The sequence below is a fragment of the Thalassophryne amazonica genome, chromosome 10, assembly GCF_902500255.1.
Source record: "Thalassophryne amazonica chromosome 10, fThaAma1.1, whole genome shotgun sequence".
NCBI classification, from domain to species: domain Eukaryota; kingdom Metazoa; phylum Chordata; class Actinopteri; order Batrachoidiformes; family Batrachoididae; genus Thalassophryne; species Thalassophryne amazonica.
The window spans coordinates 58014415-58038567 of NC_047112.1; the positions used below are offsets into that span (position 1 = coordinate 58014415).

At 43.5% G+C, this 24153-nt stretch overlaps 1 protein-coding gene across 1 annotated transcript in view; it reads right to left on the minus strand.

Annotated features, from left to right (window-relative positions):
* LOC117518803 (N-acetyllactosaminide beta-1,3-N-acetylglucosaminyltransferase 3-like) overlaps nucleotides 1-15457 on the minus strand; it is a 40217-nt gene extending 24760 nt beyond the window's left edge. The window contains exon 1 of the mRNA XM_034180039.1: nucleotides 15391-15457. The gene's annotated coding sequence lies outside the window, so the exon portion shown is untranslated. The remainder of the gene's footprint in view (nucleotides 1-15390) is intronic.
* Nucleotides 15458-24153: the final 8696 nt, after the last annotated feature.

Here is a 24153-nt window from a genome sequence, read left to right on the forward strand (position 1 = left end):
GGCTGTATACGTCTGAACAACCTCTGTATTCTGAACTGAAGAATAAAAATATTAAATTTGTAAGAGGACTCCCTGACTCATTTCTGGACGACAGCCTTTTCCCTGAAGGTCAGAGCCATCTGGTTATTTTGGACGATCTCATCTTTCAAGCAACGGATCATCCTGAAGTTGTAAGAATTTTCACCCAGTACAGACATCACCGGAATATGAGCGTCATCATGATCACACAGAACGTGTTTCATAAAGGGAAATACAGTCGAACCATCAGTTTGAATTGTAATTATATGGTGCTGTTTAAAAATCCCAGAGACAAGTTACAGATGAACATTCTGGCTCAGCAAATGTTTCCCGGCAGAAAACAATTTTTTTTGGAGGCACTTGATGATGCTACGAGCGTACCTTACGGGTATTTATTACTGGATTGCACGCAGGAGTGTCCAGATCAGTTCAGACTGAGATCGGGATTACTCCCGCACGAGTGGCCCACAGTTTATTTACAGAAAGATAAACGGATATGAGCTCTCTTTTAAAAAGGAACGCCCCCGCTCTTAAAGCGCTAATCAGAGCCGGGGCGAGGGAGCGTCACCACAGCCTGAAGACCTGCAGGGCGGAGCTTCTGAAAACTTTATCCGAGATCGCTTTGAATATATTAAAGGGGAATATCGCCTTGAGCGACTCTCAATTCCGGGCCTTGAAAAAACGAAAAAGAGTTTTACGTCTTCTGGCCGACAGAAAAACCAGTTATAAAAAGAAGCGGGGAGCGCTGATTCAGACGGGCGGCTTTCTCCTGCCTCTGCTCGCCGCGGCCCTGCCCGTTATAACGAGTCTAATAGTACCCAGAGGATAATGGCGTTCAAAGCGGCGCAAAAGATGTTTTTACTCACTCCACAGCAGATGCTTCAACTCAGTCATTCCGTTCCGCCGAGCGGAAATAACATCAGACAAACGGCGGAAAATGATTTAGACTCGCGAATGCGTGGTATACTGGAAGAACGTACTCACTCTCCTTATGAAAAAATTAAAAAGTATGAGGCTCTGCTGCAGCGCTATTTAACCCTGATCAAGCAGGGGGAACTCGAATCACGCGTTTCACCCCCGCAAGAGACTCGCGTCGCTAAGCAACCTGAGGAGGAGGGGGTGGAGGAGGAGGAGGAGGAGGATGAGACTGTCACAGAGGTCCTGAAGAATATCCCCTCCAGAGAGCGTAGAAACGCTGAATATATTATGAGGAAATTATCGAAGGGTGATACGCGCTGGAGTCCGTCGGGGGAATTTATTTACAAGGGGAAAGTCGTGAGGGGGTCTCACGCCATAGATCTTATGAAACATCTCGGATCCTCGTTCAAGAAATCAAGCCCTCCTACAGGCTGGGTGAAGTTCCTCAATATTTTACAGGAGCGGAACATCCCGGTGGCGTGCGTATCAAACCCGCAAGCCCGCGAGCAGCTTCAGAAGCTTAAAAAAGGCCGGAGCAGCTCGCCGGATGAATCCCTTCTTTTAACCGATTCGCCGGCCAGGAAGAAACTTAAGAAAAAAAAAGACTTCCAACGCTGGGAAGGTTTCTCACCATAAAAGGAGGGTATCGAATTAAAAACTGACTGGATATTATGATCAAGATTCTTTAAAATACATCGTAGTCAGTCACGTTTTTGTATATTGTTACTAATAAAACACAGACTGAAACTCATCTCCGGCCTTCATCACTTTTATTCGGTATACGGTTTAAAAAACAACTTTCAACACTTCTCTACTTAATAACAACGATGCAAAAACATTAAAGGTATGATCGGGTGTGCATTTTCTACACATTCGGAACATTTTTCACAAAAAACACATAAAAAAAAATCAAAGGTCAAAGGTCAAAGCTTCTTTCTACGTTTAAAAACGGGGGTTTACATCATGCAAACGCGATAAAACTTTAAAGGTATGATCGGAAGGCCGCTCTCACACATCCACCCCGTTTTCAGGCAAAAAAAAACACATACAAAAAATTTAGGATCAAAGATTAACACTTCTTTCTGTACTTAATAACAATGTTTTAAAGCGTGCAAACGCGATAAAACTTTAAAGGTATGTTCGGAAGGCCGCTCTCACACATCCACCCCGTTTTCAGGCGAAAAAAACACATAAAAAAAATCAAAGGTCAAAGGTCAAAGCTTCTTTCTACGTTTAAAAACGGGGGTTTACATTATGCAAACGCGTTAAAACTTTAAAGGTATGTTCGGAAGGCCGCTCTCACACATCCACCCCGTTTTCAGGCGAAAAAAAACACATACAAAAAATCAAAGGTCAAAGGTCAAAGCTTCTTTCTACGTTTAAAAACGGAGGCTTACATTATGCAAACGCGTTAAAACTTTAAAGGTATGATCGGAAGGCCGCTCTCACACATCCACCCCGTTTTCAGGCAAAAAAAAACACATACAAAAAATCAAAGGTCAAAGGTCAAAGCTTCTTTCTACGTTTAAAAACGGAGGTTTACATTATGCAAACGCGTTAAAACTTTAAAGGTATGATCGGAAGGCCGCTCTCACACATCCACCCCGTTTTCAGGCGAAAAAAACCACATACAAAAATCAAAGGTCAAAGGTCAAAGCTTCTTTCTACGTTTAAAAACGGGGGTTTACATTATGCAAACGCGTTAAAACTTTAAAGGTATGATCGGAAGGCCGCTCTCACACATCCACCCCGTTTTCAGGCGAAAAAAACACATACAAAAATCAAAGGTCAAAGGTCAAGGCTTCTTTCTACATTTAAAAAACGGGGGTTTAAATTTTCCAAACGCAATAAAACTTTAAAGGTATGATCGGGAGAGCGTTCTAAGACGGGGGTTACATTTTCACACGGAAAAACATAAAAAAATAGGAACGCCGGTTAACACAAGCCGTGACAATATTTAAACTCATGCAGAGGCCCTGCTAGCTGGTTACAGGAGGTATTGCAGCTTTTCTTAAGGCAATAACGATATCTTTTCACAAAATCAGAAACCAAATCATCGTTCGCGATAGTATTTTCGGAGTATAAAGACACCACGTCCCGGTACGACTTCCCACTGGCTCTGTTATACAGATAATACACGCAGTGTTGTCCGCATACGTCGGATAACTCGTGCTGAAGCTGCTTGTTGTGATACAGAATGTTTTTAACATCTGGGAGATTCTCCAGATATTGCAGGATGCTTTTAGGGTAGTAATCAAAGTCAGGGCTGAGGCCGAACGAGTCAAAAAATGTGGCTCGACCATTTTTTTCAACGGTGAGCGCTAACCAGTGTTCTCCCGGTAAATGTCTAGGGTGGGTGTTTACAATGAAATATACGGGAGGGCCCGGCTTGATCCGGAATAACTCGTCAGACGCAAAAACACCGGCAAACAGGTCTCCTATTAAGCCCCTCATAACTGCGTCCAATTCCAGGGTGTTCATCAGTAAAAATCCACAAGGACCTGTCGCTTGGAATTAATCTCCAGGAGAGAATCATAACACGCGTACACTATCAGCGTGGTGGTATGCGGAGTCGCGACTCTGAATCTCATTTCAAGTCGCAGGGTGCCTGTGGAGACGGGGCTCAGAGCGCCGCTGTCCTCCTCCGGGTTTAAATTGAAGACGTACAGCGCGTAGCCGCGCGCAAAATCCTCCCGGTCTATACAGAGAGGCTGGTCTTTGAGGTGTCGTCCGGTCGCGGTGTAGAGATTGTAAAACTCCCTGACAGAGAGTTCGTTGTTAAATTCAGGCTGGAAAGCTTTAGCCGGCAGCTGTCTCCCGTTTTGACTGAGTGCGAGGTACTCCAGGTCATAGTGTGCAAATTCAAACGGGGACAGATCTCTTCTCCCACTGAATGCATTGTGATTCACCATACCCAGAACCACATATTTGGGCATGGTTCCTAAAAACAGGTTCTCCTGGTTGCATATCCTGGAATGGCTGGGGATCACGTAAGTCTTAACGTTGATTCGTGATAACGGGTACACGGCGTTCCCTTTCATGAGAGCCGCGGAGTGGCCCAATCTCACTGCAGGGGATACGGTGACTTTCTTAACGAATAGGGATGCGCCCAGAATTTTCAGCTTGAAAGTGGAGGCCGCCAGCCCCATCAGGCAGAAAGCATCGCTGGCTCGAATTAATTTAACTCTTAGATCAATGTTATTCAGAAGAAGCCTCTCGCAGAAAAATATGTCCGCGTGCAGCGGACCCTGAACTTGAAATTCACGCGATTCGGCGCTAAAGCGCGCTCTGCTCACGAGGCCTTTATTCGGGCCCGCGTCATCCACAGCGGTCGAATTGTGCTGACCCGGGGTGTCCTTGTAAAACAAACCGCCCGTGAACTGCGATTTCAATGAAGCGGGGGAAAAGTTCAGCAGCGTCTCAATCATTGCCCTGTACGGGTGCGTCGCGCTGGACTGGGAAATCAGCCGGTCACCCAGAGTCACGTCGACTTGTGAGAAAATCGTATTGAGAGGATAATTTATGACGCCCACGCGGGCGTCATTAGCCAGGTCAGTCCCGTCGGCGTTTGTAATTTTCATTCGCAGATAAAGCAGCGTATTATTGAGGTCTAAATACCTCTCACCGTCTCCGGGGATAAAAAACTCGATAGGGCCCATGTCCGTCAGGGCTGATAACGGGCTGACTTCAACGTATTGGCTTTGCTCGATGGACAGCTGGGTCCCGGGGACGGCGAATAAATCCAATTCGCTCATGGTGCATTCGGGGGAATTATTTCGCAAAAGAGACATTGTTTAAGAGAAAATATCCCCGGACAACCTCCTCTTCTTATGCTTCCTTCGAACTGTTCTGCTTTTTCCGGGGGTCTTTCGCTTTTTAACTGTTTTGACCCGTTTCCCCGGGGGGCGTTTCCGGGGCCTTCTTGAGAGCACCATGATCCCGGACCCCCGCTGCTGCTCGGGCTCCTGACTCCGTCCGGCCCTCTCAACAACGCGGCTCACTACGTCGGAAGCGATGCTTCGGGCTGCGTTTTTCAGGTGAGGTTTGGCGATCGTGTATCCTTGTTTAATCAGCGGCGACACAAATTTGAACAGTTTCGAAAATATGTTCCCGAGCCCGCGCCCGTACATAACAGGAGCGCCGTGGAAGCCGTGAAGGCCATTCCCGACTTGATTTTCATAGTAAGGCACAAATCTATAAATGTCGGCTTTGTGCGCTGCCCCAGCCATTTTTTTTTTATCCCGCCGGTTTAAAATGTAATGTCACAACCACTTTACCGTATCTGAAATCCACCGTTTGATCTTGATCGCTTTTGATTTCGATGCGTATTGTCTCAATATGTCTTTTGGAGACCGGGATGTAATAAGCGGGGTTGAATTTCTTTGTAATTATTTCCCCGAAACGACCTCCAATTTCGAACGCTCGGAGGAGAGGAGCAAAAGCGTCACCCACCGCCTGAGGCTGTACAACGTCTGTATAACAGAACAGGTGATACATCCCTGCTTTTATATCGGGGTAGCGGGGACAGCTCGTGACCCCGGGTCCGCATCTCAGCCATTGATTAGGGTGCATCCCCAGCATGTACGCCGTCGGGGCTTCAAAATATACCTGGCTGGTACCGTCTCCTTCCCACAGAAACTTTTTCTGGATATCGTCATATTTTAAAGTCAGATTCGGATCTATAGTCTTCAAACGAGGGTTTATCAGCCCTGCAATAACCTCAAAGTTATCATAATATCCCGTGTCAAAATATCGCGAGTGAACGGCGAGTTTGTTCTTGCCCGTAATTTTCATCACCTGGAACGTACAGGAAGGCTTTTCCGGGATATTTAACCAGGTGTGCGGATAACAAATTTCCGTCAGCGCCACATCCCAGTCACCCTCTAGATCCAGGTGTCGAGCCAAGTCCACCTGGTAGCATGAAATTGTGTTGTCCGGGAATACTTTTAGGCTGGCGTTTGAAGGCAGAGTCATATAAAATCCGTGTTTCAGATCCCGATCCATTTCTCATATGTCGGTTGAAGATGGAAGTTCTCATATTTATACGGCCATCAGCTGGTCCGCGGGAACCCAGGAGTTAAATTTCTCGGGCCAATTTTTCCATCTGACAAATACAAATTTCTTTCCCTTGGTAAAACGTTCACGAATAATTTCTTGAACCTGATACGGTCTGTCTTTTGCTATTTTAACCTTCTGCAATTCCGGTTCATAGAATGAGCCTTCAATGATCTCACCGTCATAATCTTTCAATTTATAAACGGGCGGCGTACGTTGTATACATTCTGACACCGTGAACATTTCATCCGTAAAACTTTGTTCATATTTTTTATCAAAAACTCCCCTGAGCTTGGAGACCCTGACTATATCTCCGACCTTATATTTACACTTCACAGGCCTCCTGCGTAGGGTGGATGCCCCATACAAATTTTGAAACACTTGATCGACATTTCGATCATTAACCTCATTCGGCCTCATCTTAATGCTTTTATGATAACTCTCGTTATAAGCCGTGAGTAAAGACGGTAGGACGTCGATGTATCTTCTCGTGTTTTTAGCAGTAAAATATCTCCACATTCTCGTCTTTAGCGTGCGATTAAACCTCTCGACAACCGAGGCTTTCAGATCACTTGCGGTGGCAAAATGTAGAATCCGGTGTTTTTTCATTAAATCCTTGAACGATTTGTTAAAAAACTCTTTCCCGGCATCAGTCTGCATCTTCAGAGGCACCCCGCTCTGCTTTAAGAGTGAGGCAAAGGCCTGTGAGACTTCGCGCCCTTGCTTTGACTTCAGAGGTCTGGCATACGCTTTTTTTGAGAAGATATCGATAACGGTCAGCAGGTACTTGTACCCGTCGTTAAAATCTGATAACCCCTGCATGTCGCATAAATCCGCCTGAAATTGGTTAAGCGGGTTTGTGACAAATACTCTATTTCTTGGAAAATGCGTCCTGGCAGGTTTGTGTAATGTGTATGCATCTTCCCCCGACAGGAAATCTCTGATATGCTTCATACGAATTTTAGAGCTGTGTTGATCATGCAGAGCCCTGCGTAAACGCTCCGGCCCTCCAAAACTCCCCGGATTTACCGGACTATAATATACATCCTTCATTAAACCCTCATCACCCATCTTTTAAGACGGATCTCTTCAGAATGATGAACCGGATAGTCCTTTTGCATTTTTATATGTTTTAGCGACCATAAATATTAGTCTTTTGTTTTAAATTGAACTCTGATTCAGCACCGCGGAGAGCGCTCACAGAGCAGCCTCGAGCTTTTAATAAGACCGTGTTAAAACCCCTCATTAATTCATACGAGCACCTTTTTTCCACCAAAACCTCGTTTGTATGACTCTGTCTTGCAATATGAAGCGCCTTGAGGCAACTGTTTTGTTGTGGTTTTGGCACTATATAAATTTGATTTGTAAAACATTTCACCCTTTTTCAACAATATTATAGGAAAGAACACAGGCCGTATAAGGTTTAGAATATATGCTTTATTACATTCATTAAAGTCACGCACAGAGAAAAAAGCAATTGTTCATGTTTATTAAACACAACATGTGTGAAGGAAAAAAGTATACGTTTTAAATAGGAGCTCTTGGAAACGTTAAATTGAACTCTGATTCAGCACCGCGGAGAGCGCTCACAGAGCAGCCTCGAGCTTTTAATGAGACCGTGTTAAAACCCCTCATTAATTCATACGAGCACCTTTTTTCCACCAAAACCTCGTTTGTATGACTCTGTCTTGCAATATGAAAAACATTTCACCCTTTTTCAACAATATTATAGGAAAGAACACAGGCCGTATAAGGTTTAGAATATGTGCTTTATTACATTCATTAAAGTCACACACAGAGAAAAAAGCAATTGTTCATGTTTATTAAACACAGCATACGTGAAGGAAAAAAGCATACGTTCACGTACAAAACTGGAAAACTCTCAGTAATACATCTCCCCCGCATTTACGGTTTATTTCAGTATTCAGCTGTAAAAGTGTAGGAACAATCTCCCCTCTGGACACCCCCATCTGTTTCACCCGGCACGCTATCACATCCACAAACAGAGTGTATAATGTAAGCAGATGCATCGTATTACACCGTGTAAAATCGTCAGTGGTCAAAACAGAGATTTTCAGTAATACGTTGTACAGAGATTTTTCAGATGAATGGAGAGCCGCGCTGTAGATATGATCTGTCCAGACTCCGGGCCCGGGGCGACGTCTGATAACGTCGAAAACCCTCTCCATAGCGCATAAAGGCGGGGCGTCTGGGATCTCCAGCCTGCGAATGACTACCCGCTCCAGCTTATACGAGAGTCCACGTATAATATAAACTTCCCGCAAGCTTTGAAAGAGAATCATCACACAATTACCCATGACTGTAAAACAATATAATGATATTTAAAAAAAAAAAAAAAAAAAAAAAAAAAAAAAAAAAAACAGGTTTTTCTTCAGTCGTCTGGGTTATAGACGGCTACCATCCCCTCCAGGTCGAGATCTGCGTCTTCACCGAAACATGTGTACAGTTCGTTGATCTTTGCTTCAAAAGTATCAGTGTATTTCAGCTCAGTGAGGATGTTTTCTACCACCCCCTGAACCCTCGCAGCCGATGGGTTGAGGAAGCGCTGGGCTAGGAGCTTTACCACAGCCGGGATGAAGGTCGGTCTCCAGAGTCTCACCATTAATCTCTCAAAATGTCCGGTAAAGAAATATTCATTTAACGGGTCCAGGCACTCGTGCTGGCGCTGGCTGGGGTGATCGATCTCACACCCGTAACAGAGTTTTTGTCTGTAACTTTTGATCACAGCCAAAAGTAAGTGTGCCACGCCGACTTTCACCGTTTTCAGGAATTCCTCTGACAGGAACCCGTCAGGCCGGTCAGATGCGAAAGATGTGGCGTATTTCTCAGCCGGCTCGAGGTCTTGTACCTCCCGCGGACTCGCGGCCTCCGTGACAGCGGGAAGAGACCCCACGCCTCCCGGGCTGGAAAGCGCGTGAGAAGGATGGATCTCGCCCCAGACCGCCTCGAGCTGAACTCCCCACGGGCTCTCGTACCCACCGCGGGTCCGTGAAGCCTGGCTCAGGGAGGGCCGGTCTCTTCCACAGTCGAGCGCGCAGTCACAAGCGATGTCGTCGGCCGCTGCAATGGGAGAGGTTGAGGAGCTCATGCTGGTTCGTCGTCCGATGCTTGAATGAGATGTGGTCCCCTGGTTTTTATAGAAATCCCCGTGCATGCGGGGAGGAGCTACGTCAGAGTTTTTTTTATTTTTTTTATTTTTTTTTATTTTATTTTTTATTTTATTTTTTTATTTATTTTTTTTAAGTAAAAAGAGGGGCCAAGTTTTTTCGGACTTCGATAACGTCCCTCCAGGCCAGGCACCTTGTAAAGAGGCCCGTAATCCTGTCGTTGCAGGTGTTGAACATCTCATGCCAGCTCTCAGCCGCAGCTGTGACGCTTCTGACGTGGCCGCTGGCACTAACCCGCTCCAACTTAATTTCACCCTCAGAGACAGTGTCAGGAGGTCCACGCTGGAATATCACCCTATAGCGAGGCCCCTGGGCGCTGAGCCAGGTGAGTTGGAAGCGTGTTTTCTTCTTTTCCGGCGTCCGATCTCCTGGAGGTTCAGGGTTGACCGTGTCGCGAATCATCGAGCCCGCCGCCGCGGAGAAGACACCCCAATCGGCGGAAGTAAGCGCCACCCGTGGGGTTCCTCGAGTGGCAGTCTCACCCTCGGCCAGAGTGAAGAAACTTACTTGGGCATAATACGGGTCGAACGTGTAAGTTAAACGTTCGTGCCCCTCCAGGCTGTACGTCAGATCTTCCTCCGGTATCGGCTGGCTCAGACGGCTGACGTACATTCTCGCTTTTTTTGGGGCAAGCGAGCCTTCTGTTGTCATGGTGATGTTAACCGGGGTCTCGCAGATGTAGCGGAGGATCGGAGTTCGTCTCGCCATGGTGAATGCTGTATGTCACTCTATCGTCGAAAGGGGATTTTTAAACCCTTCTTCGTCCGCGGGGCGTAATTCCTTACCTTTTGCTCTAAAAACACCGTTTGGCGTAAGTGATAAGGAGCATTGTTTATTGTTCGGGCTCGGGGCAGCATCTCCGCTCAGCGGGTGTCCCGCGCCCCATGATCGATCGGCTAATATCTTAAAAGAAAACATCATCTGGCGTGAGTGATAAGGAGCATTGTTTATTGTTCTTCGGGTTCATCACCTCGGGGCAGCATCTCCGCTCAGCGGGTGTCCCGCCACACACACACACACACACACACACACACACACACACACACACACACACACACACACACACACACACACACACACACACACACACACAGGGTCATGTTTCCGCGAGCGGCTCTATGCGTGGGTATTTGACCGTCTTGCTGCAAAGACTTACAGCCGAGAGAGACGGGTATTTGTTCCCCTTCTTTAATTTACGAATTAAAAAACAGAAAAGGAAACGTAATAATTTAAGAATTAAAGATATTAAAGGGTCATTAAATAATAGACAGTGATTTATGTTTAATTATTTCAGAATTAGTTAATTCTTTAATACATTAAAAAGATCTAGGTATTTTTAATCGTTCTTTAATTCATGAAATAAAATGACATTAAAATATTAGACCCTGGGTGGGAGGGGAGGTATGGCTTGGAGGCGGTGCTTGGCCGGGGTTAGGGGAGGAGCTTGGGGGTGGGGCTAGGGGAGGAGCCAGGGGCGGAACTAGGGGAGGAGCTGGGGGCGGGGCTTAGGGGCGGGGCATACTGACGTCATCGACTCTGATTGGATGTGACGTCATAAGGGGCGGGGGCTCGGAGGCGGGATCAGGGGCGGGGCTTAGGGGCGGGGCATAATGACGTCATCGATTATGATTGGCTGTGACGTCATAAGGGGCGGGGCTTGGAGGCGGGACTAGGGGAGGGGCTTAGGGGCGGGACATAGTGACGTCATCGATTCTGATTGGCTATGACGTCATAGAGGGGGCGGGGCTTAGTGACGTGGCCGATTTTGATTGGCAGCTGTCACTTTTTTGACGAAAGGTGGGTCAGTTTTCTCTCTCATGATATAGCTAACATGTTCATAATTGAACAGCTTTCACTTGCAAATGCACAAAAGACTGAGGTAAGTGTGTGTAGCTTGCTGGAGATTGATATGCTTGTGTCTCCAGGCAGTTTAAAGGTGCCAAAATTAATCTTTTGTGTGGATAGAATGAATTATTTTACCAAAAATAAAATCAAAACCACACTCCTGCCACGATCGACTGGTTTGAAACAACAAAAAAGCCCCTGTAATTCCCGACGGCACATGAACGCACCCTGCTCATCTCTGCTACTTTAGCATTGTGGGATAGCTCGCGCCACAGGTTGAGCTCGCCGGACTACTTTCGCCACTGTGCTCAGTGTGCCGCTCTCGTTGGAGCAACAACACAGAATGTGTCTTTGTCCCAGATAGATCTCTTTCAGTGCAGCTTCTTGTTCCAACTTTACCACTAATTTAACACTCAAGTCTTTCATCGCCAACTGTAAATAGTAATCAAAACATTCCAATCGTGTCTTTCTGAACTCTTCCGCATCAAACTCCATCGTGTCAGTGTTTATAATGCTCATAAACTTTTAAGTTTCTTTAATATTCATTATGGCCGCTCTTAAAACTTCAGTTCTCTTTATTATTTTATTACTGGTACATTTTAGAATTGATTTAGATGAGACATACTCATTATCTCACAGGAATATATCACAATTGTCTGGGAACTATTTTTTGCGCAGGAATTCATCAAGCACATCGACTGCGGGCGCATACTAACACAGAATCCCCAGAAACTGGGGAAAGTTGTTCAGCCATAAGGAGATTGTCCACTTTTAGTTTGTCATAAGCTAAGCTGTTGGTGCTTGTGAGAGTGTGGCTCACGCACTGTGTGTGTGTCCACCTTCGCGTGAAATTAAAACTTAAAATATCTCATACACAAAAGCAGCACAAACGAAAATTTTAATGGCACAAATCAGCACAAACAAAACACTGAAAAAGTAGACCAGTCTGATTCACTTTGGAGCAGTCTGGGGGGGGGGTGATGATGTTATCGCGCAAAAATAAAACTCTTAATATCTCAGAAACTAAAGCAGCACAAATAAAACTTTTAACGGCACAAATGAAGCACTAAAAAGTAGACCACTTTGGTTCATTTTGGAACAAGCTGGGGAGATGGTGACCTCTGAATGACCTTAAAGATCGTCTTTAATATCTCAGAAACTAAAGCAGCACAAATGAAAATTTTAACAGCACAAATGAAGCACTAAAAAAAAAATCGACCAGTTTGGTTCATTTTGGAGCAAGCTGGGGAGATGGTGACCTCTGAATGACCAAAAAATAATCTTTAATATCTCAAAAACCATAGCAGCACAAATGAAAATTTTAACGGCACAAATCTGCACAAACGAAGCACTAACCACTCAGTGTGTTTGCTTGGATTTTTTTTTATATGGGTGGGGGTTCAGGAGCGGAAACTGAAACACAGTGCTTTGAACATGAGTAACACAAAGGGAAGGAGTCACAAAACAGGATCTGCAGCATGCACAGGTTGCTCTCATTACCATTAAAATGTTCAAAGAGTTGTCGCACTCCAGCCCTCACTGTGTTGTGTAATATGTGGTGATTAACATTAAAACTACCAGCCTTTAATATGTGGTGATTAACATTAAAACTACCAGCCTTTTCTCACTACTCATTTTTCTACTGGAGGGTGCCAAATGGCACCGCTGGGGTAATTTCCAACTTATTAGGTCACCTTTTCTTATGTGAATGCAGCCATTAGATCGGAATCTGCCAGTACCAGAAGTCACCAGCAGTTTGAGCAGTTTGTTGATTCTTATTCTTTGCCTTCAAATGATCATTTGTTACTCTGTGTTCCATTTGCCTGCACAGAACTGGGAAAAAGGGCTTTTGTTTACTCGGCTCTGTCTACGTGGATCATGTTGCAAAAAGACTGGAAATTAACTGAACTTATTTCATTGAGCATGTTTAAGTCCAGACTGAGAGCACTTGAGATGACCTCTTTAAATTGTAACTGTTTTTGTTAATCTTTTTTATTTTAATTGTGTGAATTTAATTCGAATTGTAGTGTAACTTTTTCTGCCTCTTGGCCAGGACTCCCTTGCAAAGGAAATTTTTAATCTCAGTGAGACTTTTCTGGTTAAATAAATGTAAATAATAATAATAATAATAATAAATTACTTTGATGGCCATGAATGTATGAAGCTAACGGCTTTTTAATATATACAAGTGCATCTCACAAAATTAGAATATTGTGAAAAAGTTCAATACTTTTTCTCAGATATTTTAGAAAGTGACACATAAACATTACATATAAACTAAAATGTTTCTGTAAGGGTTGTGAGTGGGACCCCAAAGCAGGAACACACAGCATGAAGTTCACCGACAAAGATGTAGTATCCAGATCAGATGGGAGATAATATACCTCTGGAAATAGAATTTTCTGGCTTGCTAAAAATGAAATTCAACTGTCTGACAAATAATAAAATTCTGTTCTGCTTCTGACCAAACAGAGCTTGGCTGTAGGTTGCTTATTCACAACAGAATTTATGTAGTATGTTGTCATAGTAATTTTAAAAAGTCAACAAACACTGTGGTTGACGCTTCTGGTGCTTAATTTATGATGTCTGGGTTTATATTTCTAGTGTCATCTCCTGTGTTTTGTATTCTTGTGTAGTGTTTATATTAGGCATTCCTCATCCATGTTAATTAGTCAAGTTTTCCTATTTATTATTTCACTCATCTTCAGCCGCTTACTGCAGTTAAGGGTTGTGAGTCATGCGAAAGTACGCTGTATGTTCAGGAACATGCCGTTGGCCAGTGGCTGTGTTTTACAACCTGACTGACATGGCTCAGGGGCCTGTCACAGTGGCGTATTTGTAGAGCTGCTCATTACAGTGTATCGTCTACGCTGTAATCAAACCCGGCGCCACGAGGGGGTGTTTGGGGGCGACGCCCCCTCATGTCATCAACCCCGCCCCCTCGGATGTGAGAGTTACCAAAAAATAAAAATAAAAAAGAAAGAAAAATAAATACTGGCTACTGGCTGTAATGAGCAGCTCTCCGCCCACTTCACGTGGACTTTTTTTTTTTCTCAATACGCAGCAGTATGTTGAGGGCTATGCGCGTAGGACGGAAGAAATTAAACCTGTTTTCCTTTTCTTCGGTTTTACAGCACAGCATGGAGCCTTCACACGAGTACACACAGTGCCGTGCTACTGTCCACTAGTGTGAGCCCACCCACGCTCCAACACGGTACTGTGCGCCACTTCACATCTCCCTGTTGTTCTTCTGGAGCTATAAATACTGCAAGATCGTTGCTTCACTTTATCATACTGGACTCATTATATATGAGGACTGTTTCACTGTGTCGCATTGTTTCATAAAAGCGCTCTCTCTCTCTCTGTGTGTGTGTGTGTGTGTGTGTGTGTGTGTGTGTGTGTGTGTGTGTGTGTGTGTGTGTGTGTGTGTCTAATCACAGCTGTGACTCTTTAAAATAAACGCGCACTCGCTGCATGTCGATGCGCTCATCAAACGCCCTGATCGATCAGTCTGATCAAAGCTGAAAAGAGCTGTAACTCTAAAATAAATAATTTTTATGCAGCACTTGCTGCATAAAATAATAATAATAATAATAATAATAATAATAATGTCACCACACCATGCAGTAGAGAACAGAGCGCACTTCCACAGAGGCAGAAAATAGCACTGAAACTGGTGCGGCATGGCACATGCGACTGTGTGCACATATTAAAGGAAGGAGGCTTAAAGGAATAAGTGCCATTTGGCACCACTCTGGTAGTTCTATTAATCTGTAATTTTTTTTATTAATATTCAAGAAACATCAAGCAAGTTGTGTGTTAGCAGACAAGCACTCTTTTAAATCACTGTGTGAAATTTCAGCATATTTATGTTTAAAACAACATACTAAAAAACAGACAAGACAGACAGACAGAAGCCACAAAAAAAGCAAAAGTTACCTTTACTGACTTGTTTCACATCTGTTTTATTATGTAGGCCTTCATTAACGAACACTGAGAGAGAAAGTAGCCTTGTTCATGTTTGAACTACATATGATGCATCAAATACAGGTGAATAAATGTTTAGTTGAACTTTAATTTGGAATCTTTTACAAATGTTTTACAAATTAATTTTTGTGTTTGGACATTTTGCTAATAGGGTCAAAAATTCTGTTTCTGTTGTGATATAGAAATTATATATATATATATATATAAATAAACTGTCAGGCTTGGCTCTGAGTAAATACAGGTTTCATAATACTCATGAAATCAAAATGTTTCATCAAAAAATATAAAATTTTCATAATTTGAAATATGACCATTTCAAAATACAGCATTCTCAGTTTTTTAAAGACATTAAACATTTTTAATTCATAATTGAAATTACCTGCTGATTATCTGTGTCAGAAGGTGGTAGTCCGACTGCTGTGGTGAGGTGACAGTGATTGAAGTTCACTGGATTTTTTTTCTTGGTTTTGTCTGTGTTGTTGGGACACATCCTGTAAAACTGGTATGACAACATGGTATTTGTGTTCTGGTAATATATTCAGTGGATTCAGAAAATATTCACAGCACATCCCTTTTTTCCACATTATATGCCTTATTCTAAAATGGAGTAAATTCACTTTTCCACCTCAAAATTCTACTGACAACACCCCATAATGACAACATGAATTCTTTTTTAATTTTTGCAAATTTATTGCAAATAAAAAACAAAGAAATCATATGTACATAAGTATTCACACCCTCTGCTCAGTACTTTGTTGATGCACCTTTGGCAGAAATTACAGCCTCAAGTCTTCTTGAATATGAGCCCACAAGCTTGGTGCACCTATCTTTGGAGAGTTTTGCCCATTCCTCTTTGCAGTACCTCTCAAGCTCCATCAGGCTGAATGGGGAGCGTCGGTGCACAGCCATTTTCAGATCTCTTCAGAGATGTTCAATCAGATTCAGGTCTGGGCTCTGTCTGAGCCACTCAAGGACATTTACAGAGTTGCCCCGAAACCACTACTTTGATATCTTGGCTGTGTGCTTAGTATCATTGTCCTGCTGAAATATGAACCGTTGCCCTAGTCTGAGGTCAAGAGCGCTCTGGAGCAGGTTTTCATCTAGGATGTTTCTGTATATTGCTGCATTCATCTTTACCTCAATCATGACTTATCGTCTCTCAGTTCCTGCTGCTGAAAAACATCCCTACAGCATGATGGTGCTACCACAATGCTTCACCATAAAGATGATGCCTGGTTTCCTCCAAACATGACGCCTGGCATTCACACCAAAGAGTTTAATCTTTGTCCCATCAGACCACAGAATTTTGTTTCTCATGGTCTGAGAGTCCTTCAGGTGCCTTTTAGCAAACTCCAGGTGGGCTGCCATGTGCCCTTTACTTCGGAGTGACTTCTGTCTGGCCACTTTACTATACAGGACTGATTGGTGGATTGCTTCAGAGATGGTTGTCCTTCTGGAAGGTTCTCCTCTCTCCACAGAGGAATGCTGGAGCTCTGACAAAGTGACCATCAGCTTCTTGATCACCTCCCTGATGAAGGCCCTTCTCCCCAGATCACTCAGTTTACACGGACAGCCAGCTCTAGGAAGAGTCCTGATGGCTCCGAACTTCTTCGGATGATGGAAGCCACTGTGCTGATTTGGACCTTCAAAGCAGCAGAAATTTTCTGTACCCTTCCCCAGATTTGTGCCTTGAGACAATCCTGTTTTGGATGTCTACAGACAATTCCTTTGACTTCATGCTTGGTTTGTACTCTGACATGCACCATCAACTGTGGGACATGTAGACAGATGGGTGTCTTTCCAAATCATGTCCAATCAACTGAATTTACCCCAGGTGGTCTCCACTTAAGTTGTAGAAACATCTCAAGGATGATCAGTGGAAACAGGATGTACATGAGCTCGATTTTGTGCTTCATGGCAAAGGCTGTGAATACTTATGTACATGTTAGTTCTTAGTTTTTTAATAAATTTGCAAAAATAAAAAAAAAACTTTTCTGACATTGTCATTATGGGGTACTGTGTGTAGTTTGGGGAAAAAATAAATTTCATCCATTTTAGAGTAAGGCTGTAGCATAACAAAATATGGAAAAAGTGAAGTGTTGTGAATACTTTTCAGATCCACTGTATATTTTATCATTCTCCTATACAGGAAAATAATTAGTTATTGAAAAGACCCACATAGGGTTGATGCACAGTTACATTATTTTTAGGAATCGTGGTAAACAAACCTGCTGAAAGATAGGATATTTTGGGATTTTGGTGGGTTTCTGTGGAGTAGAACTGCTCTGGGTGTTGTGTGGGCCGCCAGAAGAGGAGGTACTGCTGGCCCACCACCAGAGGGCGCCCTGCCTGAAGTGCGGGCTTCAGGCACGAGAGGGCGCTGCCGCCACGGACACAGCCAGGGGTGACAGCTGTCACTCATTATCTCTTGACAGCTGTCACCCATCTACTCTACATCATCTCACTCCATAAAGACCGGACGTCATCTCCACCTCGTTGCCGAGATATCATCTACCTATGGAGGTAATATTCTCAGCCGTTGTTGTTCTAAAGGATTCGTAATTCTCTGAGTTGTTGCAGGAGTTCCTGAGGAGCCTACTGACAATGGGACGCTAAGTGTGGGGAGACGTGACGAGTGACGCACGTCCAACCTAAGTAGCCCTCAGTCTCTTCCTGTGTTAGAGGTGGAGGTGGAATAACCACCATAAGTGTTACTGGGTGTTCACACACCCACATCTGATTGTTTCTGTTCTTCGCCAGCAGTACCAGATCCGACACGCAGAGACGGTGGCCACCTGGGGACTCGGAACTTGGCGGCTCCAGTATTTTCCAGGTTCGGTGGCGGAGGAAATCGTGTGGTTCCGGTTCTTCTCAGGACAAACGTCTTCTATCCTCGAGCCTGCCCACACAACACCTTTGTTAATTGATTTTTGCACCTATTCTGTAATCTGCTGTGTTGAGTTGTGCTATTCACAACAGTAAAGTGTTCATATTTGGCTTCCTCCATTGTCCGTTCATTTACGCCCCCTGTTGTGGGTCCGTGTCACTACATTTTCCCAACACTGGGTCCTGGATAGCAACCACCCAGACACAGAACCAGTTTGTCCACACCCTTCAAAAGTAGCCATCTGTCAGGCATAGTGAAATGTGGTTGTCCCTTGCCCTTGTCGAACTGTGGTCCCCACTTCTGAGGCACTTGCATGCTGCCTCATGCCCAGATAAAATGTCCCACATTGTCAAAATGTTGAAGCTGGCAACACCCCCCCTCCCCCCATGCAAGCATTATATTATGTGAGCTGAAGCCAATTGTGACCTAATTGGTACCAATTAAGGACACTAAACAATAGTTACATTCCAGCCTCACTGTAACATAACCTCCACAAAATGTATAGTCGCCAACCCAGGATGGTAGCTATAGCCACGTAGGTGTCAATGAAGGATTACACAGGAGACAATTTTTAAACAATATTTTAAAATCCTTTGATCATATGGAAAAATTATCCCAAATTGTCTGATCATAAAAAATACACAAAGGTGTAGTTTGGGCTATCTATGACTGAATGTTATGGGGTAAAAACAGCTAAAATGGTGACGAAGCTAGACTTCAGTTTGTACAGGGGTCAAAGTTAAAGTTGCTCTAATTTTGGTAGTTATAGATATGTTATCTGTGTTCCAAAAATTAGAGTATCATTTAAAAGTTAACTAATTTTAGCTGATATTTCAAAAAGTGAAAATTGAGTATATTTCAGATTCATTTTATATAAACTAAAATATTTCAAGCATTTTTTATTTTTTATTTTGATAATTATGGCCTGGGTGGGAGAGTGGTTAGCACTGCTGCCTCACAGCAAGAAGGTCATGGGATCGCTTCCCACCTGTGCCTTTCTGTGTGGAGTTTGTATGTTCTTCCCATGTTTGGGTTACCTCCAGGTACTCCAGCTTCATTCCACTTCCAAAGACATGCAGGTTAAATTAAAAAGGAAATTTTAAATTGATCGTAGGTGTGCATAAACATCCTGTCCAGGGTGTACCACACCACTCACCCTGTGACTGCTGGGATGGACTCCAGCTCCCCGTGACCCTTAATTAGAGTAAGCAGGTATAGAAATGAATGAATAAATAATTATGCCCTATATCTCAAAAAATAGAAAAATACATATCTCAAAATATTACAATATTTAATTTCAAGTGTTACTAATTCACTCTTTCTGCAGTATAAACACTATGAATCTCTTTGTCTGGTTTAGTACATACAGCCATAATCACGGTGAAGACTGTTGACTTAATACCTGTCCAGACACCCTCCACAAGGAGGGTAAGCCAAAGATAAGATAAGATGATCCTTTGTTATCTCACAAAGGGGAAACATGCATTGTTGCAGCAGCAAGTTATAATGGAGTGTATAACAAGCTAAAGGCCCCTGACACTTGCGGGACTTTGATGCACGCACGTCGTCGTGATGATCCCAACCGCTGTGTTCCCAGCTGGACGCCGTGATTTGTTCCACAGGCTGCCACGCACTGAGCGCTGGGCTCTGCATATATAAAATAATTATTTTGTAACAGATTAATAATTTTCTCAGCAAGTTGGCTGCTGAAAACGGCTTGAATCGCTTCCCTAATCAAAGAGGAGCCTCCAGCCGGAGCTGTTCGCACGCGCGCGCTGAACGAGCTGGACACAGCCTTTGGAGCCGTCTAAAAAGGTAATTATTTCTCATGTTTACATTGTCATGGATTGGTAAAACAGTTGCATGTTCTTTCCTTCTTGTCTGCAGCTGTTAAAGTATGTTTATGATAGATTTAACATCTCATTATAATGCTTCAGACCAGCTGCGCTCTGATGCGGTGTGCTGCAACCACTCCCTCTGTTCACTTCTTCTTTACTCTACTTGATGAGCTGCACGTAGTGTTGGCGAGCAGATCGTGCCACGTTGCATGACATTTATGCGTGAAAGATTTTTTTTGGACATTTCAAAATTCTCTTTTGCGCAATTGCACATGCCAGCGCCCGTCTCACGTTTAGTCTGCACCAATTAAAAATGAGTTTACTCTCTTGCATGACACAGGGCATGCATGTGGGTGCATCAAAGTCATGTAATTGTCAGTGAGCCTTAAGAAAGATGAAATAAGTACCACATTTCAGACACCTGTGACAAAATAAAGACAGCGAGCTCACATAATTATTGCTTATTATAGTTATTATGCACAGTAATTAAAAATTCAGAAAGCCAGTTCAAGTATGCTGTGTGGGACAGATTGTGCAATCTGACAGCAGCAGGAAGAAAGGAGCTATGGTGCCTCTCCTTCACACACACTGGGTAGAGCAACCTGTAACTGTGCTGTCAGAGTACTCTGCACTGGGTGGTGCACATTCCTCAACATGCACACCATTTTCTAGCTTAGCTATCATCCTCTTCTCTCCTACCACCTGTACTGGATCAAGTTGGCACCCCAGGACCACACTGGCCTTCATAATCAGCTTGTCCACTTTCCTTCTGTCCACAGCAGAGATGCTGCTGCCAACAAACTACACCATAGAAAATGGTGGCTGCCACCACAGTATTATACAATGTCTTCAGCAGTGCCTCCTGAACCTCAGAGGGAGATCATTGCTGAAAGGGCTGGCTGTATCAAAGCATATTCATTGAAAGTTGACTGGAAGGGAAAGGTCTGGTGGGAAAAGATGCACAAGCATCAGGGATGATGTCAGCCTTGAAAAGATTGTCAAGCAAAACTGATTCAAGAACTTCAGAAGGAGTGGACTGAGGCTGGAGTCAATGCATCAAGAGCCATCACACACAGATGTGACCAGGACATGCCTACATACAAGTGTTGCATTCCTCATGTCAAGCCACTCCTGAACCAGAGACAAATTTCTAAGGTGTCTTACCAGGAGAAAAAGAACTGGACTATTGCTCCATAGTCCTAAGTCCTCTGTTAAGATTAAAGTCAATTTTGCATTTCATTTGGAAATCAAGGTCCCAGAGTGTGTAGGAAGAGTGGAAAGACACAGAATACAAGTTGCTTGAAGTCCATTGTGACATTTCTACAGTCTGGGATGATTTGAGGTGCAATGTCATCTGCTGGTGGTGATGGTCCACTGTGTTTTATCAAGTCCAAAGTCAAAGTAAATGTCTACCAGGAGATTTTAGAGCACTTCAAGCTTCCATCTGCAGACAAGCTTTATGGAGAAGCTGACTTCCTTTTCCAGCAAGTCATGGCACCTGCACTCAGTGTCAAAACTACCAGTAACTGCATGTACCCACTGTAAGTGTTACATACAGTAAATGAGTGGTCCCATAGACAGTGTCAAGAGGAAGATGAGAGACAACAGACCCAGCAATACGTTCAAAGAAGGCTGCCATCAAAGCAACATGGGCTTCCATAACAACCCAGCAGGCCACAGGCTGATTGCCTGCATACCATGTATTTCCTTCAAAAAGAGCCCCAACCAATTATTATTAATATTTTTATTATTATATATTTTTTTAATTGAGCTTGTAACATATTACAATATTTTGAGATACACAATTTTTATTTATTGTACCTCTAGGCCATAATCATCAAAATTAACATTTTAGTTTGTTTGTAATGAGTGTAGAATTTATTTTAAAAAGTTCTGAAAATACGAGACAAAAAATATTTAACTTTTTCATGATATTTTACATTTACCACATGCATCTATATTCATAACACAGTTTGTGTCATCAGATTTTGCTTTCCACTGCCAGATGTTTATTCAGTATGCATGGAAAGCAACTACTAATGCTAACTCCACATCAAATGTTGAGTTGTGTAACTTCAGTCACGTTCAGGTCAGGTCAGGTCTGGGACTACGTAATGATGTCATATGTTCGACCATAACGCAGAACCGTCATGGTTCCTGGTAGGTAATCTCAAACTCACACCGTCCTGTCACACCACCTTTAAATAGTAACACTGTTTGTCATGTTGTGAACAGATTTTAAGGCGATATTAACAATAGATTCCTGTAGGGTTGCGATGGAACACATGACGCACTGGCAGACAAGTCAGACCAGATGACCAAATGAAAGGGATCAAAGAGCTTGTCACATAAAACAAACTCCAGCATTAGAAATGTCTGTTTGCACTAGTAACTAGTGCAAACACAAAGACAAGCATTAAAGTCGACATGGCGCACCTGCAAAAAGGTACATTCTATAACTATGTCATGATGTGGCTCAGAAAGTGGGTGGACATAAAATGCAGACTCTCAGACAAAGCGTAAGAGTAAAAAGGAACTTTATCTTTTAAGCAGGTTGTTAACCCCCAAAATGTGAATCAGCTGCAAATCCTGAATTATCCGCAAACCCTTTCACTGCAAAAATGATTTTTCTTTTCTTTTTTCTTTTCTTTCTTTTTTTTCTTTTTTTTTTTTTTTTTTTGGCGGACTTCATCCATGCATTGATTACAGGGGGCTGAACGAGATCACGGTTCGCAACCGATACCCGTTGCCCTTATTAGATTCAGTGTTCACCCCCCTGCATGGAGCCAAGATCTTTACCAAATTGGACCTTAGAAATGCATACCACCTTTTTTTTTTTGGCGGGGGTCACTACCGCCTGAGGAGGTGATCCAAGCAGTTTTTGCTTCTGGTGTCAAGCGTCCGGTCTCGCTGCTGGTGTCCCGCTCCAGGGACGGTGTCAGGTGAGGAGTTTGACTGGGACAGTCCACCTGTCAAACTCACAGAGGACAGAAACCTCCCCCTCTGGTAAATGGCTCAATAATCTTCAGAGAAACATTGTAGAAAAACAAACAACACTAGTTTCTAACCTCAGGAAGGTAGATAATTAGCTACAACCTTATTATTTATCCATATGAGTCGTCCTCTGAGCTGGAACAGTAACTTTGATCTGAACGAGCTACTGCTGAGAAACGGACATGTAGGGACCGTCTACAAAGTACAAAAACAAGACACCAGAAAAATATTCAATAAATTCAGGTGGTGTCACCAAATTCACTGCACACAGTGGTCTCCTGCTGAATATACTACAGCACTCAGTTTGGAAAAACGTCATTGTGAATTGTACTGTGAACTGTAATATGTTGCAGTGACACACAATTTACTGCACACATCAGTGGGGTCCATTGCAGGCTGTCCCAGCTGGAACGGCCCATCGGTTCATGTAGACACGCGGCAGGAGATCTGAATGTCATGTTTGTCTGGCAGGACACGCGTGTTCTGTGAGTGGTGCGCTGCAGGACAATATGACAGGCCCACAGTGCGACAAATATGTCATTCAGTCAAGTAGCAGCAGAAATACACCATTTGGTCAGTTATGGTGCTTTTTTTGCTTTTTTAAAAAACACATTTATCTCCTTGTTGATTTTAGCCATTTCACACTCAGACAGTGATTGTAGCACAGTGGTAAAGTTTCTGTCTGGTAATCAGAGCTTGCAGGTTATAATCCCATGAGTGGCATTCATATTTTATTTAACTAGGGTTATTTGACCGCAGGGTTCTGTATTGTGTCCCCTTTTATTTATTATATATATCAACCCAGTGATATTCACTAATTCTACAGCTGGTTTTTAAAATTTTTCTCCACATAAGCAGCGTGATCTGGTGGATCATGTCCCAGCTGCTCGCACTGTGTTCCTGCTCGCACGACACCATCGCGTGTATGATACCGTCGCAGTGAGATCATGCACGCCTGCCTGTCGGCTCGATGTTTTCGTGGTTTGCTCATATGAGTTGTTCCGCTGTGATGCGCCCTGATTTGTACTTATTCGTACTATGTGTGAAGGGGCCCTAATACACAGCAAGGCAAAAAACAGGACTACGGCGAAATGTTGGAACAAGGATACAGTGTTCACAATGAACTGGCAAAAACTGACAAAACACCGGACAAATAAAACAGGTGCGGGAAGCATTCAGGAAGGGGCGTGGACAGACGAGACACAGATGAGAAACAACTGGTAAGAAATAGAGTGCAGTGACGAATGGGATGTGACTGAGACAAATCTAAAACCTACAGTGCACAAAATAACATACCTAAACACAGAAAGTAAAACCAGCGGTCAAATAAAACATCCACACAGAAAGAACCAAGGAAACACTGAAAAGTGAACAACAAAGGCTGAACAGAAACTATAACGGCACTCAACACATGGCTAAAGTA